This window comes from Manis pentadactyla, chromosome 3, assembly GCF_030020395.1.
Source record: "Manis pentadactyla isolate mManPen7 chromosome 3, mManPen7.hap1, whole genome shotgun sequence".
NCBI lineage: Eukaryota > Metazoa > Chordata > Mammalia > Pholidota > Manidae > Manis > Manis pentadactyla.
The window spans coordinates 184,646,065-184,662,298 of NC_080021.1; the positions used below are offsets into that span (position 1 = coordinate 184,646,065).

General features: G+C 42.0%; 1 long non-coding RNA gene across 2 annotated transcripts; it reads left to right on the forward strand.

Annotated features, from left to right (window-relative positions):
* Positions 1 to 951: 951 nt before the first annotated feature.
* LOC118918802 (uncharacterized) lies at positions 952 to 12,506 on the forward strand. 2 transcript variants are annotated; one of them, XR_008996549.1, is made up of 4 exons: positions 952 to 1,068; positions 2,136 to 2,229; positions 2,912 to 3,149; positions 12,394 to 12,506. It is a non-coding gene; the product is annotated as an uncharacterized LOC118918802 (long non-coding RNA). The 2 variants fall into 2 exon arrangements; XR_008996550.1 differs by lacking the exon at positions 952 to 1,068 and adding an exon at positions 1,403 to 1,473.
* Positions 12,507 to 16,234: the final 3,728 nt, after the last annotated feature.

The following is a 16,234-nucleotide window of genomic DNA, read 5'->3' on the forward strand; positions in this document are numbered from 1 at the left end:
GCTTCCATCTAGAGTAGTCCATTAAAAATGTCCTGTAGAGGTGGTTTGTGGGAGGCAAATTCCCTCAACTTATACTTGCCTGGAAATTCTTTAATCCCTCCTTCAAATTTAAATGATAATCATGCTGGATACAGTATTCTTGTTTCAAGGCCCTTCAGTTTCATTGCATTAAATGTATCATGCCATTCTCTTCTGGTCTGTAAGGTTTCTGTTGAGAAGTCTGATAATAGCCTGATGGGTTTTCCTTTGTAGGTGATCTTTTTTCTCTCTGGCTGCCTTTAATACTCTGTCATTGTCTTTGATCTTTGCCATTTTAATTATTTTATGTCTTGGTGTTGTCCTCCTTGGGTCCCTTGTGTTGGGAGATCTGTGGGCTTCCATGGTCTAAGACACTATTTCCTTCCCCAGTTTGGGAAAGTTTTCAGCAATTATTTCTTCAAAGACACTTTCTTTCCCTTTTTCTCTCTCTTCTTCTTCTGGTACCCCTATAATGAGAATATTGTTCCGTTTGGATTGGTCACACTGTTCTCTTAATATTCTTTCATTCCTAGAGTTCCTTTTATCTCTCTCTCTGCCTCAGCTTGTCTGTATTCCTGTTCTCTGATTTCTATTCCATTAACAGTCTCTTACACCTCGTCCAGTCTGCTCTTATGACCTTCTACCGATTGTTTCATTTCTGTTATCTCCATCTGGACTTCATCCCTTAGCTCTTGCATATTTCTCTGCAGTCCATCAGCATGGTTATGACTTTTATTTTGAATTCTTTTTCAGGAAGATTGGTTATATCTGTCTCACTAGGCTCTGTCTCTGGGGTTGTCTGAGTAATTTTTGACTGGACCAGATTCTTCTGCATTTTCATGGAGATAGAAGTGGTCGCAGGCAGGTGGTGCATATGTCAGCTAGGAGAGCAAAGTCCCTTCCTGATTGTTGGCCACCTTGTCCTTCTACGCTGCCTGTGCTGTCTACCCGCACACCCCGTGCCATCTCTGGGATAAACTCCTGAGCTGCCATGGGTGAGGCTGCCCTTGGAAAAGCCTAGCCCCCTGCAGGGGGTTGCAGCCACACCGGGTGTGTTCTCCTGTGAGAATGGCACCTGTGAGAGAACCCCTTTTTGCCTTCCCATCCTTACTCCAGCTTTCGCTGCCTGTGCCAGTTACCTGCACACTGGGAGGCAGTCTCTGGGATAATCTTCTGAGTTGCCATGGGTGGGGCACCCCTTGGAATAGCCCAGTGCACTGTGGGGGGGGTTGGCAGACATGCTGGGTGTGTTCTCCTGTGAGAACAGCACCCTTTCATGCCTTCGGGACCTTGCTCTGGCTTCCTCCATCTGTCCCAGTTAGCTGTGCACTGGGAGGAGACTCTGTGTGGTTGCTGTGAGCGAGGCTGTTCTCCAGCTGCTCTGCAGCTGTGGCAGGTCAGCCGGTCTGCTTGCATCACCAGCCAAGGGGAACAAATGGCAGGCTGCTTATCACCGTGAGGAGCTTTGGGGCTGCTTTACCCCCCAGGGGGTTAGGGGACCCAAAGTTCCTCAAGATTCCCTACCTGCTTGGCTAAGTGTACTGGGATGATTTTGTTCATCTGTTGAGCCCTTGTCCCTTTAAGACCTTTAAAAAGCACCCCCCCCTTTTTTTTTGTCCCAGGGGAACCAGCTGTGGGGACCTGCTTGCAGTCTCCATCTCAGATTTTACTTTTACTTTTCTCTAATATCCAGTACACCATGCAATGTGTGTCTGTGCTCCCGGTGCAGATTACTAGGGCTTGTTATTTAGTAGTCCTGTGTCCTGTGCTTCCACTCCCTCCCCACTCTGAGTCTTTTCCTCCTGCTGGTGAGCTGGGGTGGGTGGAGTGCTTGGGTCCCACCGGGTCATGGCTTTGTATCTTACCCCCTTCGTGAGATGCTGAGTTCTCACAGAGGTAGATGTAGCCTGGGTGTTGTACTGTATCTTCTGGTCTCTCTTTTAGGAATAGTAGTATTTGTTGTATTTTCAAAAATATGTATGGTTTTGGGAGGAGATTTCTGCCACCCTACTCATGCAGCCATATTGAGCCCCTCCCCCATATTAAGCATTTTTAAAGTGACTAATACTATGTGTTTTATTCACCCTGTTTTTTTCCCCTCTAATCAATGACAAAAGAAATAAGTAGGAGGCTACTTACTTCCAAAGCCTCCCTAGCTGCTCTGCAAACCTGTTGGCTGGGACATCCAGGCTACTTAGGAGACCAGAGCAAGTAAGTACTTCTGTCTACTGATGGGAAAATTGAGGAATAGAAGACATTTAATCTTCCACCCAGTGGAATAGGACGGTGTAACAGAAGAGCATGGAGTTTGAAAGCAGGGCTTTGACCTGCACTCAAATACTAGTTATGCTGCCTAGTTGTTTCATGATCTTGGACAAATTTCATAACCAGTTTGAGCCTTTCTGAGAGATGTTAATACCTAACACATAGGGTTCTTATGAGGAATAAATGAGAAGGTGTATGTGTATGTCAAACACATGCTAAATTGTGGTTTATCTATTGTTTTTGCCTGTTTTAGTATCTAATTTCCCTTTTTTTTGGAAGTATATTTTGATTTTTCTTTGGGGAACTACCTTTCCCTCACTACACTAAGGGTCATTCTGTTGGTCAAGATGCCCTTCTGTCCTGGCCAAGTGGGCAAAGGACCCAACTTAGGCTAGCCAGACCCTTGATTCCTATGACTTATATGCTGTGAAACAGAGATAGAAAATGGAGTGACCTTGATAAAGTGCTGAGTGGCAACCTAGAATTCTCTACTAAGAAAAAGCATGGTCAAACGTTAAAAATGGTTACATATACAATGGAATATTCAACCTTAAAAAGGAGGGAAATTCTGACACATGGGTAAACCTTGAGGACATTATACTAAGTGAAATACACCTGTCACAAAAAGATGCCAGCACGAGAACGTGAGCTGCAGACTTCTGTGGATTCCCTGAGGAAAGAGATGGCCTTGATGTGGGAGGAGGTAGCACGAGAGCACCGGCAGCAAGGTGCCATTTGGAGACGAGACAGCAGCGCTGCCAGGTGTTCTGTAGGAGGAAGAGGCCATCAAGGAAAAAGACGAACTCCTGAGGGAAGCACAGGCGGAGGTGGCATGAGAATGTCAGCTGTGAAGCATTGAGGTTAAGGTAAGAGACCTTCTGAAGACCAAGCTGTCATTGTTGTGAGGCACTGTAGAAGAGGAGGCACTTGGGGGAGTGGAGAGAAAGGTGCCATCAGTCCCAGAAATGGAGGAGCTGGGGAAGGATGAAGGGGTGGTGCCGGAGGCACTGGCCCCTCCTGCATTGAAAGCACACCCAGTGGTTGTAAAGAAAATAAAGATCCAGCAGCTGAAAGTTCCCCAAGGAGAGGAGTGGCCCCCTCCCCAGGTCGTGGAGCACTCTATGGTCCACCCCTGTACTCAGGCTGAGCCAGTGGCTGTGGAACTTAGGGGTGGATGGAATGGTTTTGTCGGGATCAAAGATGGGAAAGCTGTCTTCCCTGACAGTGCAGCCTGCCTTGAGGCGGCGATTACAAAATGCAAGGTGGCATGTACAGTAGCTGAAGCAACAAGAACCCGGAAAGAAATAAGACCTATTACTCACAGGAGGAATTTGAGGGGCCTTGGGAGGGTTGTCTTGACAATGGGGTTAGCCCCGGGCAAGTTCACTATGGATTCAATGTGACCAAAGAAAATAACAGCAAAACATTCTTGGGGTGAAAAGGTTATACCCAACTTTATTTCCAGGTGGCAGATCAGTCACTAAAATCCCGTTCACTCAGAGCGAGTCTGCATGCAGCAAGCCGGTCTCTGCCTCTGGGCCCCTCTGTCCACACAGCTGTCCTCTGGGCCTCTCTGCACAGCTGTCCCAACACTGCCATCCTCCAGGCCTCTCTGCACAGTTGTCCTGCACAGCCGTCCTCTAGGCCTCTGTCCTCGGTGCTAACATCACTCCAGCCTCTGCTCTGCTCCTGCAGCCTTGCAGACCTGCCACCGTGTCATGCCCAGAGCACTGGGCGAAGCTCTTTATATAGAGTCAACAGCCATGTACTGCCCACAGGTGTGCAGTGAGCTAGTCAACCAGGGCCAGATGAGAATCCTGGCCACAGGAACTCTCATTTTATCCACAACATTTTATTCCTTCTAGTGGAAGCTAGAAACTCTTTTTGGATAACTTCTATCCCAATAATTTAATTGGGTCGAAGTAAAGAAAGGAAAAAAAAGAAGATATTACAAAACTTAAAAGGAAAGTGGTATTTTTAGTACATTTAACAGATGAATAATGTACAGACTATATGACAGCTCTTACAACAAACCCATAAGAAAAAGGGAAACAATCCCATAGTAAAGTGGGCAGGAATAATAGCAAGCAATTCACAAATGGTCAAGAAATACCCAACACAAGGAAATACAAATTAAAATCCAATGAAAAATCATTTATCATTGCTCTGGAAAAATTTAAAAGATTGATTATTTAAAATGTTGATGAGAACACAGCAAAATAGTTACCTTCATATACTTTGGTTCTAGCTGAGTCATTTTGATGACTTGGTTATTGAGTGCCTCTTCTGGATTGGAGTCTCTCTGATATGTTTTAACATGTTGTTATGCACTGAATTGTGTTCCCCTAAATTTCATATGATGAAGCCCTAACAACCTACAGAACATGACTGTATTTGGATATACAGCCTTTAAAGAGGTGGTGGAGTTTAATGAGGCAGTTAGGACAGGCCCTAATCCAATCTGACTGGTGTTGTAAAGGAAGAGGAAGTTTTGACAGAGACACCAGAGATGTGCCTGCATGCACAGAGGAAAGGCCATGTGAGGACTTACCAAGAAGGTGGCCATCTGCAAGCCAAGGAGAGAGGCTTCAGAAGAAACCAGTTGTACTGACACCTTGATCTTGGACTTCTAGCCCAGCATGTGAGAAAATAAATTCCTGTTGTTTAAGCGGCAGTCTGTAGGATTTTGTTATGGCAACCTAGCAAACTGATACATATGCGATATAAAGATCATACTTCATGCCCCTTCCTTTATGTTCACCCAAATGCTTCTTCCTTAGACCTCCTTATTCTTGATTTTGTAGTCTTTCTCATTTGAGGTCTCTAACTAACCAAGTCACTCACTGCTATCCATGATTCTGAATATATCCTAACCTCAGATCACTTCTTTTGCCATCAAAAGTTGATGGTTCATCTTTCAAATCTTACTGTAGGGAGGATTTCTCCTCAATACTGTCTTTCAGGGTCATCACTATGTGAGGCAACGACAGTATTTTCTGCTTATACTCACCTACCAAGCTAACCTTTTCTGTTAGCTGGTCATAAAGGCATATATGGTCATTGATATAAGCTGAGTGAAAGGAGCCAATGTAACAGCAGTGGATGACTTGGGGGGTCTGTGTCACTGTTCTTGTGGCAGCTTACATGTGTCATCTGGCCCTACTTGTGTCTAATCTTGAAAGTACCATTCCCATCTTGGCAGACTGATGCTGGGCCCACCTGACTTGGTAGGTCTGATAAACCAGGACTGTTTTGTCCATGTGGTTGATGTCTCACAGTCAGGCACTCCATCTCTACCATGGCTAGGGGCTCTTTTTCAAAAGATGTGTAATTCTCTGCTGCAGATGTCATAGTCTTACTTTGGAACCCTAGCGATCTAGATTGTGATTCTCTAATTGGAGCTTGCCAGAAACTTCACATAATGTCCACCATAGGTTCTGATGGGTTATGAGGCTCAAAAAGCAGGACCATTTGTAACCCAGCCTGACCTGCTTCTGAACACTTCCCTGATCTGGGCTCCACTCAAACCTGGAAGACTTTTGTGTCACCCAGTATATAAGTTGGAGTGGTACTCTCAACTGAAGAATAATGGATGAGAGATTGTCTTTTTCTTCAGAGGGGATTTCTCAGCATTCCCCAGATCACTGGACTCCCCCCAAACTTCAACGTTGTGGTAGGTGCTTATCTTGTCATAGGGTTTATCTTCCACCTTTAAAAGCATATACAGAAGTCTTCACAAAGACTTCCAATGTCTTTGCAACTTTTTCCACATCCAGTCAGATTAATATTCTGTCCTCGATATTGAGACCAGTGTGATGTTCTGAGTTACATCCAGATGGTCCAAGTTCCTTCAGAATACATTATGGGCATGATAAGTAGGCATGAAAGTTAACATAGCTCTGGGGCAAGACCACATGACAGCTAACTATTTCTGATCCAGGTGGAAAAGAACGCATTCACCAGTTCAGTCATCATATACCACGTGTTTCTGGCAATGCTAATCTGTGTTAGCAAAGGTACTAAGTATGGTCTGCAGCTGCAATTGAAACTACTTTTTTGAATTTACCATGGTCCACTGTCATTCTCCGGAATCTGTCTAGGATACTGCTGAACCAAATGAAAATATTATAGGGACCTCTATCTCTTCATCCTTTAAATCTTTTAGAGTATCACTGATTCCCTGTAAGATGTGATTTTTTTCATTGCTATCTTGGCTGGGATAAGGGGAAGTTTCAGATTCTTCTCTTTGGCCTTCTCTGTTATGATAGCTCTTATTTCACAGGTAATGGGACCAATATGGTAGTCCTGTTACCAGTCAAGTGTGTTAATTTCAGTTATGCATTTGAGAATTGGGGAAATAACCACTGGGAAATGTCTGTGCACATAATGGGTTTACTGTGAATTGAACTTGGGGCAGAATTCCATTTATTAGTTGATCTCCATATGCCCCCACTTTAACTGCAGTCTCACTGGGGGACCCTGATAATGTTTTCAGTCCCCTACTATTTATTTCATCTCAGTCTCTTGTGTCCAACAGTCTTGAACTTCTTGGGTAATATTTCCCTTTCCCCTGTGTATGGCTGCCTAAGTGAATGGTGGTCTATAGCCTCCTTTGGGGAAGGGCTGGTGGTTTCATGCCATCTACACCTGCCTTGGTGCTGTGGGGTCCTTCCTCCTGGGAACCTGTCCTCTCTTTTAGTCATTGTGTCCAGGTGTGAAAACTGGTTCTGGTCCAGAAACTGTGCAATGTCTTATGATTCAGCCCCTTTATCTTCTAGCCTTGATTTATTGTGATTGCTGGGTTGGCCATCTTGCCCTTAGGAACATCTCCTATCTCCAGAGCTCTCTGCAGGGCGGGCCCTTCTGGCTGTCATATGAACCCCATAGCTCATTGTGCTAATTACATCCACGTTGCTTCTGACAATTAAGTGCTGCCATCTGGCCTCTGTTGTTTTGGGATCCTATTGCTCTCATTGCTATCAAGGAGCCCTATTTGGAAAGTGCACAGGCAGCCACTATTGAGCCTCTCAGTGATGTCAATGAGCCTTTTCTTGGAACATTCCTCAGAGCCCTCCTGTAGAATAAAGTCATTTGATGAGTTTTCTCCTTTTACATGCTATTTCTCCCATCCAAATACTAACTAGGCCCTATCCTGCTTGGTTTCCAAGATCAGACGAGATCGGGCACTTTCAGAGGGGTATGGCCATAGTCTATTTCTCTTCAACCTTCTTCTTTTCTGAGCCTTTTGATTCCTTTCCCCATCTCTCTCAGCAGTTCTGACATTTCTACTTCATTTATTATGGACTGTAGCTTTCTCCAAGCTCTTAAGAACTATCCTGGCAACATGTTAACCCTGTTTCTCAGGGTTCTTGTCATGATGTTAAATCCTGTGTTCCAGGAGAATGCTCGCACATTGATAACCTCTTCCTCATCCAATTTTAGACTCAACTCCTCCCCATTTAGATGGACCCTCAGAATTCTCAGAATGCAGTTCCATTTATATTCTCCTGGTTTCTGCTGGTACATCTTGGTTGTACTCTACAGCTCCGTTAGGCATAGTCCCTTTCCTCCCTTATTAGGTCCTGGCCATTCATGTTGTTATCTAATCCTAGTTACTGGTCTAATGGCCAGGTTGGGATGTTGGGGTAGATCCAGATGGGGAGGCACATTTCTCATAAGGCAGAAATTTCTGCAAGAGGGAGAACTAATATTTAATAAGGAGTGCACAACTTATGAAGGCCCAGAGGTTATGCAGCCTCCAACAAACTGAAGGTTCAAGGTTTTCAGGTAGATAGACCCAGATATTGCCATCCCATGTCTTCCATTTCCACTTCTTCTCAACTAGGACTCTAACCTTGGTGCAGCCAATTTTCACTGGTTTAGAATTCAAGTTCTCTGGAGCTCTGCAAATCTTACAGGTAAGTCCTGGGCCTGATCCTGATCCTCAGATTTTCCTGCCCTCTGGCTGCAGGAGATGACAGTCTCTTTATATATTGCCGTTCACACTTGACTTTTATAGTCTTTCTCCAAAGTATCTATTACTCTCAAGAACAAACATCCTATTACTTTTCAAATACCTGACACATTGTGCTCCCTACCCCCATGCATTCCTTTCTTCAGGCAAAGCGTCCCAACTTGCCAGTGGTGAAAATTTTTTAACTGTATCAATCACACAAATTACATGCTAGGGACTAACAGTGCTCTACCCACCACTGGTGATGGTATACTCATTGCTAAATGGCTGGTGAGTGACCTAGTTCACAAATACCATTTTATAGTTTGCTTTCTTGGATCATTCCTGGCACCAATTATTGTTAATTAGACTCGAATCCAGAAAGCTTATTGGAGAGAGCGCTTAGGATCATTTGTGGGAAAGCGAAGAAAGCAGGACTGGGCAGGAGAAGTTAGGCTGCAGTGTGTTCATGAAAAAGCTTCAGTCTATTCCATGCAGAGCACTGCAGCTGATACGGCCCTGCAGAATTATCCCTACTTGAGGCCAGGTAAGTGGGCCCTTTATACCTCTGCATCATTCTATCTTTGAAAGTGGGCTGCCCTGGCAAGAGGGCATGATGTTAAAAGAAGTGGGTTTTCTTTGGTAAGGTTGCGTGGGGTGCTTAAGGAACTGGGGAGTGAATGCTTCAGTTCTGAAGGGTGATCTGGGGAGTACACTACAGTTGTACAAAAATACACTTCCTATTGTTTGAACCACTTACAATGGGAAAGTATGCATGTATTTTGTCTAACAAAAAAAGTTTAAAGTGTTTTTAAATAACCAAGCAAACAGAAGCAATTAGAAATTACCCATAATCTTTCAACCAAGAGCTTGTGACTAAATATTTTCTCTTGCACTTAAAATTCAAAATTATATTGTATGTGTGTTCATAATTTTACAAAAATGAGACCATATTGTATATATTGTTAGTAGCTCTTTTTTAACTTAGCAATGTTTTATAAGCATCTTTTTATATATACATACTTCTATAGAACCCTTTTTTAGACTTAATTTTTTTAGAAGTTTTAGATTTACAGAAAAAATCAAGCAGATAGTACAGAGTTCCCATATCCCCCAGCCCCCCAGTTTCCCCTATTATTAACACCTTGCATTTGTTACAATTAATGAACCAGTATTGATGCATTACTATTAGTTAAAGTCCATTTTGTACAAATGCATAATGTCATACAATCACTTCTATAGTATTATTCAGAGCCGTTTCATGGCCCTAAAAATGCTCTGTGTTTCACCTATTCATTCTCCTCCAACCTTTGGCAACCAGCTGATCTTATGTGACTATAATTTTGACTTTCATAAAATCCTTTCTAATGGCTGCATAAGATTGTCTCATGGATTTGTCCAGCCAACCCTCTATTACAGGACACTGATGCTGTCACATGACTTAAAGAAAAGACTAGAGTGGTAACATCAAACCTGGGATTCACACAGCAGCAAACTGGACTTTGCTGACCTGGTACAAGGTTCACTTGCCCGTGTCCTCACACTTAACTGTGTATCCCACTGTTTCATTATCTCTGGGCAAAGGAGCCTTTTAGATCTCACACACTATCTTGGAAATGAGAAGAAAACTTCTGACATTCACTCTGATGGGAGAACCAAAGCAAAGTTGTAAACACCATCTATCAATTTTGCCTTCCAAAGGAGTCTTTCCAAATTTTCTGGGGTTCTCTTTGCCAACTCCTTGTCACAGTTACTGGCACCAGAAGCAAATGAAATCACTGAAGTCTTTAATGATGTTCTGGACTGGGAGGCTGGCTTGCCAGGGAGTCCTCCTGCTCAGGTGCCTGTCCTCACAAACTGCCTCAGCTCTCCTTTCAGAGTGCCAGTCTCTACCTGTTCTAGAGGGGCAGCTATGTCTGGATGTGCACTTTGCTCTCTGCACAAAAGTACTGGCTGAGGGGTCCAGAGAGGGCTAAAATCCAACTGCATCCAGCTGGCTGAGCTGTATACCCTGGTGCTGTGTCGACTCAGAGAGGGTACCTTTTTCTGTCTTGCACAGAGGCACAGTTTAGCCTAGTGATTGGCTTTGTCTTTGAGCTCAGCTTGCTAAGATTAACTATTCTAATTGTTTACACCTTTGTCTTCCTCCAAATATCTTGATGACTGAAACCTGGTCTTTTTAAATCTTTGTTCCCATTGCATCACAAGGCTTTATGGAAAGTAGCCCTCAGTTTATTAGCTGATTCCTAGGGACAGGCTCTTTTAGCTCAGAGCCAGGGAAGTCTAACCACTTAAAAAAATCAGTAAGATTAATTACCTCTTACCATCACTATATACTACTAACTGTATTTTATTATTTTCCAGGATGACTCTTACAATGCTTCCTGTTTTGTGTGTGTGTGTGTGTGGCATTGTTGTTTTCTTTTTACTGGGTTTTCTCCTGTTTTTAGTATCTGGTTCTTCATCTCTCTTGCTGATCCTGTGAACTACCCCAATACCTTTTTGAGGTTGGCCATTACATCTTTGTTCTCAAACCCATTCTGTGTTCTTCTGAAAACTACTTTTCGCAGGTCTTTTGCCAACTAGATAGTAGCTAGATTCAGTCATTGGGAGGCACTGGCCAGAGACTGGAAGGCAGGAGGAAGGGACAAGTCTGGATAGTTCTTCTTCTCTGTTATGGCTATGGGGCCATATCCCGGCAATCCCTGCCATCTTCTTCATGGTTTCCTTCTTTTTTTTTTTATTTTAGTATCGTAAATCTACAATTACATGAGCAACATTATGGTTACTAGACTCCCCCCATTATCAAGTCCCTACCACATACGCCATTACAGTCACTGTCCATCAGCGTAGTAAGATGCTATAGAATCACTACTTGTCTTCTCTGTGTTATACTGCCTTCCACGAGCTCCCCAACCCCCTACATTATGTGTGTTAATTGTAATGCCCCTTTTTCCCCTTATCCCTCCCTTCCCCCCCATCCTCCCCAGTCCCTTTCCCTTTGGTAACTGCCAGTCCATTCTTGGGTTCTGTTTTTGCTTTGTTCCTATACTCCACAGATGAGTGAAATCATTTGGTACTTGTCTTTCTCTGCCTGGCTTATTTCACTGAGCATAATACCCTCTAGCTCCATCCATGTTGTTGCAAATGGTAGGATTTGTTTTCTTCTTATGGCTGAATAATATTCCGTTGTGTATATGTACCACATCTACTTTATCCATTCATCTACTGATGGACACTTAGGTTGCTTCCATTTCTTGGCTATTGTAAATAGTGCTGCAATAAACATAGGGGTGCAAATGTCTTTTTGAAACTGGGCTCCTGCATTCTTAGGGTAAATTCCTAGAAGTGGAATTCCTGGGTCAAATGGTATTTCTATTTTGAGTTTTTATTTTTAATAATCTATTGAGTTTTTTCTTTATTTATTGCAAAATCATTACTTCCAATATAGATAACAGATCTTGCTACAAACACAAAAAAGAAGAGACCAAAACTAGGAAAACATCAGTCAGAGTTGCATTCTGAGTAACATAAAAAGGAATAAACTACATTATCAAAAAAAAGCTTGGAAATCCTCCCAATAAAGTTAATAAGGAACATTAGGTCTGGAGAGCTAACAGAATGAACTATTGGAAAAATTTATTTATTACATCACACCATTGGACATAGAAAATAAATGACTATAATGTATGCATTCTCAGATATTTAGCTCTTTAGTTAGAACTATTTATGCAGAGCAGTGTCAGCTGTAGGTATATATGAGGGAAAAGTACTCAATGGCTTCTTGTTCTGTTTATCGTCACCATATTTTGAGTTTTCTGAGGAACCTCCATACTGCTTTCCACAATGGTTGAACTAATTTACATTCCCACCAGCAGTGTAGGAGGGTTCCCCTTTCTACACATCCTTGCCAACATTTGTTATTGTTTGTCTTTTGGATGGTGGCCATCCTAACTGGTGTGAGGTGTTATCTCATTGTGGTTTTAATTTGCATTTATCTGATGATTAGCGATGTGGAGCATCTTTTCATGTGCCTGTTGGCCATCTGAATTTCTCCTTTGGAGAAGTGTCTGTTCAGATCCTCTGCCCAATTTTTAATTGGAATAATTGCTTTTTCTTCTACATGGTTTCTACTTCCCCTCCTTCCTTTGTTCCAGGTCCTGCTGCCCATCCTCCAGCTGTCCACCCACCAGCCAAGTCCTGCTCCCTCCAGAGTCACAATTGACAGTCTAATGTGTCTCTTTTCAATCTTTTACCAATGCTTCAATGAAGAGATAATGTCTATCGAGTAGTTGTTTTCTATTTACGAAAATGGATACCATATGCAATATTCTGTAACTTGCTTTTTTACTTCACAACGTATTATGATAGTCACTGCCAAATTGCTCCACAAAAAGTTTCATCAATTTATACTGCCATCAATAGTGTATATGAATGCTTATTTCTCCATCCATGCCACTCCTGGATATAATTAATCCTTTTAGCTTTTGCCAATTTGTTTCATTTTAAGAAATTATCAACAATGTTGACCACTGTTTCTTATCTTCACTAGCTATTTGTGTTTCTTCTTTAGTGAAATGCCTCCTGACGAGTTACATTCATATTTTTCTAATGAGTCATCTATTTTTCTTACTGATTTGTAGGGGATTTTTATATATTGGGAAAATTAACCCTTTTTCTGTTATATAGGTCACAAATATTTTCTTCCAGTTTATCTTTTCACTTTGCATATGGGGTCTTTTGCCATCATCTCATCTATCAACCATTTCATTTATGGCTTCTGAATTTGGGGTCATGATTAGAAAAGTTCTTTCCAAACCCATGATTCAAAAAATATTCTTCTATATTCTTTCCTAATATTTTAGAGTTGTTGTTTGTGTGTGTTTATATTTTCATCCTTTGGGATTTGAGATCATCTTTACCTATTCATGGTCATCAGGATCATTGCATCTTCATATGATGGTCATATTATAGGTCTTAGAATCAGAAGGGACCACTTAGACTCAAAGCAACTGAGTCCTTAATTGCAACCTTGAGCTTCTGAGGAAGGGCAAAGGGTGTAAAACGGACTTCTAAGGTTCTAAGTATTCACCCAGACTTTTCTTTTGAATTTCCCAACAAAAGATATCAGTGACTTTAACAACAAACTAGAAGAAAGAAATCAGGAAAACAACTCCATTTACAGTTGCATCAAAAATAATAAAATAACTAGGAATAATCTAACCAGGGATGTGAAAGACCTATACTGTGAAAACTGCAAGACACTCATGAGCGAAATTAAAGAAGACATCAAAAATGTAAATCTATCCTGTGCTCATGGATAGGAAGAATTAATATCATCAAAATGGCCATCCTGCCCAAAGCAATTTACAGATTCAATGCAATCCCTATCAAATACTGACAGCATTCTTCAGTGAATTAGAACAAATAGTTCTAAAATTCATATGGAACTGCAAAAGACCCTGAACAGCCAAAGCAATCCTGAGAAAGAAGAACAGAGCTGGGGGGATTAAGCTCCCTGACTTCAAGCTCTACTACAAAGCCACAATAATCAAAGCTATTTGGTACTGGCACAGAACAGACCCATAGATGAATGGAACAGAATATAAACCCACACATCTATGGTCTATTAATATATGATAGAGGAGCCAAGAATATACAATGGGGAAATGACAGCCTCTTCAACAACTGGTTGGCAAAACTGGACATCTATATGTAAGAGAATGAAACTGGATTATTGTCTAACTCCATACACAAAAGTAAACTTGAAATGGATCAAAGACCTGAAAGTAAGTTATGAAACCATAAAACTTTTAGAAGACAACATAGGCAAAAATCTCTTGAACATAAGCATGGGCAATTTTTTCCTGGATATATCTCATTGGGCAAGGGGAACAAAATGGGCCTCCAAGTGGGACTACATCAAACTAAAAAGTTTCTGTACAGCAAAGGATACCATCAGTAGAACAAAAAGGTATTCTACAGTATGGGAGAATATATTTGTAAATGACATACCCGATAAGGGGTTAACATCCAAAATATACAAAGAGCTCACACACCTCAACACCCATAAAGCAAAAAACCCGATTAAAAAATGGGAGGAGGATCTGAACAGACACTTCTCCAAAGAAGAAATTCAGATGGCCAACAGACACATGAAAAGATGCTCTGCATTACTAATCATCAGGGAAATGCAAATTAAAACCACAATGAAATATCACCTCACACCAGTTAGAATGGCCGCTATCCAAAAAAGCAGAAGCAACATATGCTGTGGGGATGTAGAGAAATAGGAACACTCTTACACTGTTGGTGGGAATGTCGTTGGTGCAGCCACTATGGAAAGCAATATAGAGATTCCTCAAAAACTAAAAATAGAAATGCTGTTTGACCCAGTAATTCTACTCCTAGGAATTTACCCGAAGAAAACAAAAACCTTGATTCAAAAAGATATATGCACCCCATGTTTATCACCGCACTATTTGAAACAGCCAACATATGGAGACAACCTAAGTGTCTGTCAGTAGATGAGTGGATAAAGAAGATGTGATACATATACACAATGGAATATTATTCAGTCATAAAAAGAAAAGAAATACTGCCATTTGCAACAACATGGATGGATCTAGAGGGTATTATGCTGAGTGAAATAAGCCAGGTGGAGAAAAACAAATAACATATGATTTCACTTGTTTGTGGAGTATGAGAACAAAACAAAACAGAAGGAAGAAAACATCAGTGGAGTCCTAGATACTGAGAAGTGACTAGTGGTTACCAATGGGGTTGGGGTGGAGAGATAGAGGGGAAGGGGATTAAAGGGGGACAAAAATTTGCAATCACAATATAAGTTGATCACAGGGACTGTTGAACCACTGTGAAGTACATTTAAAGCCAACATAAGATTGTATATTAATGATACTTTAATTAAAAAAAGATGTCAGTGACTTTATTTACAGCCTTCTAACTGTTAAACTTGAGCCAAACCTCCTCCCTCCTGTTCCCTTCTCCAGCCATATCTCTGCTCTCCTACATAAACCCTTTGCTCTGCTTACTGATTCTGAATTTTGCTGGAAATTTCCAGCAGCCATGTCTTTGCTCAAACTGCTATGTTCTCATTGCTTTGGGCACCCTTCATTGTGCCTGTCCTTTGGGCCTAACTTAAATGCCTCAATTCTCCATGAAGTCTTCCTTGATTTCTCATCTACTTGAACTCTCTCTCCTAGGGGCATGGAATGTGCTATCTAGGGAACTCAGGTGATTTTCTGCAAGGTACCATCATTATCTGTATACTTATTTGATTCCATCACTTGCCCTCCCTGAGAGCATCATTGTAGACTCATGGTGCCTGGCACATGGTAGAACTTAGTTAATACTGGATGGCTAAATGAATAAAAGATTGTAGAGCTGGATGTCTGTCTTTCCTGTCTCTGCTCTTAGACACCCCGATGTCTAGTATATGAAGGGAGGGAGAAAGAAGACAAAAAGGAGTTTGAACTGGTGCCCCTTGACCTACTTCTAGGCTAGCCATTTTGCTGGTATTGTGTAGGGGTACTGGGAGAGAAAGAAATAGGGCAGGGATAGTAGAGGACTGGCATCCTGTTCAGCCTCTTCTGGCCCCAGGCAAGTTGCCACTGAGATTCATAATTGGAAACTGACTCCTGAAATAAGTCACTCCAAGGAAGGTGAAACATTTGTCTTTCCAGGAAATGTCCCCACTTCCCTGCTATTTCTTAAGGATGGGTTGCCTTCATGGAGGCAAACTGGGGGACATGGCAGGAGTAAGTGGTCAGCAATCTGGTCCTCATTTAAAGCAAGAAGGCAGAGAAGGAAAAATTATTGGATCAGGAGATTTATGTTGATGGAAAATCTCAGAAAGTCCTTGTCTGATGTGGGAGGCTTGTCTCTGCTCTCAGAGAGTCCCACTCTGAGAGGAGAGGCACAGGCCCAGTCCTCCAAAGGTTTTGCCTTCTTAATCCTCTGTTATACAGTTGTCTTCTG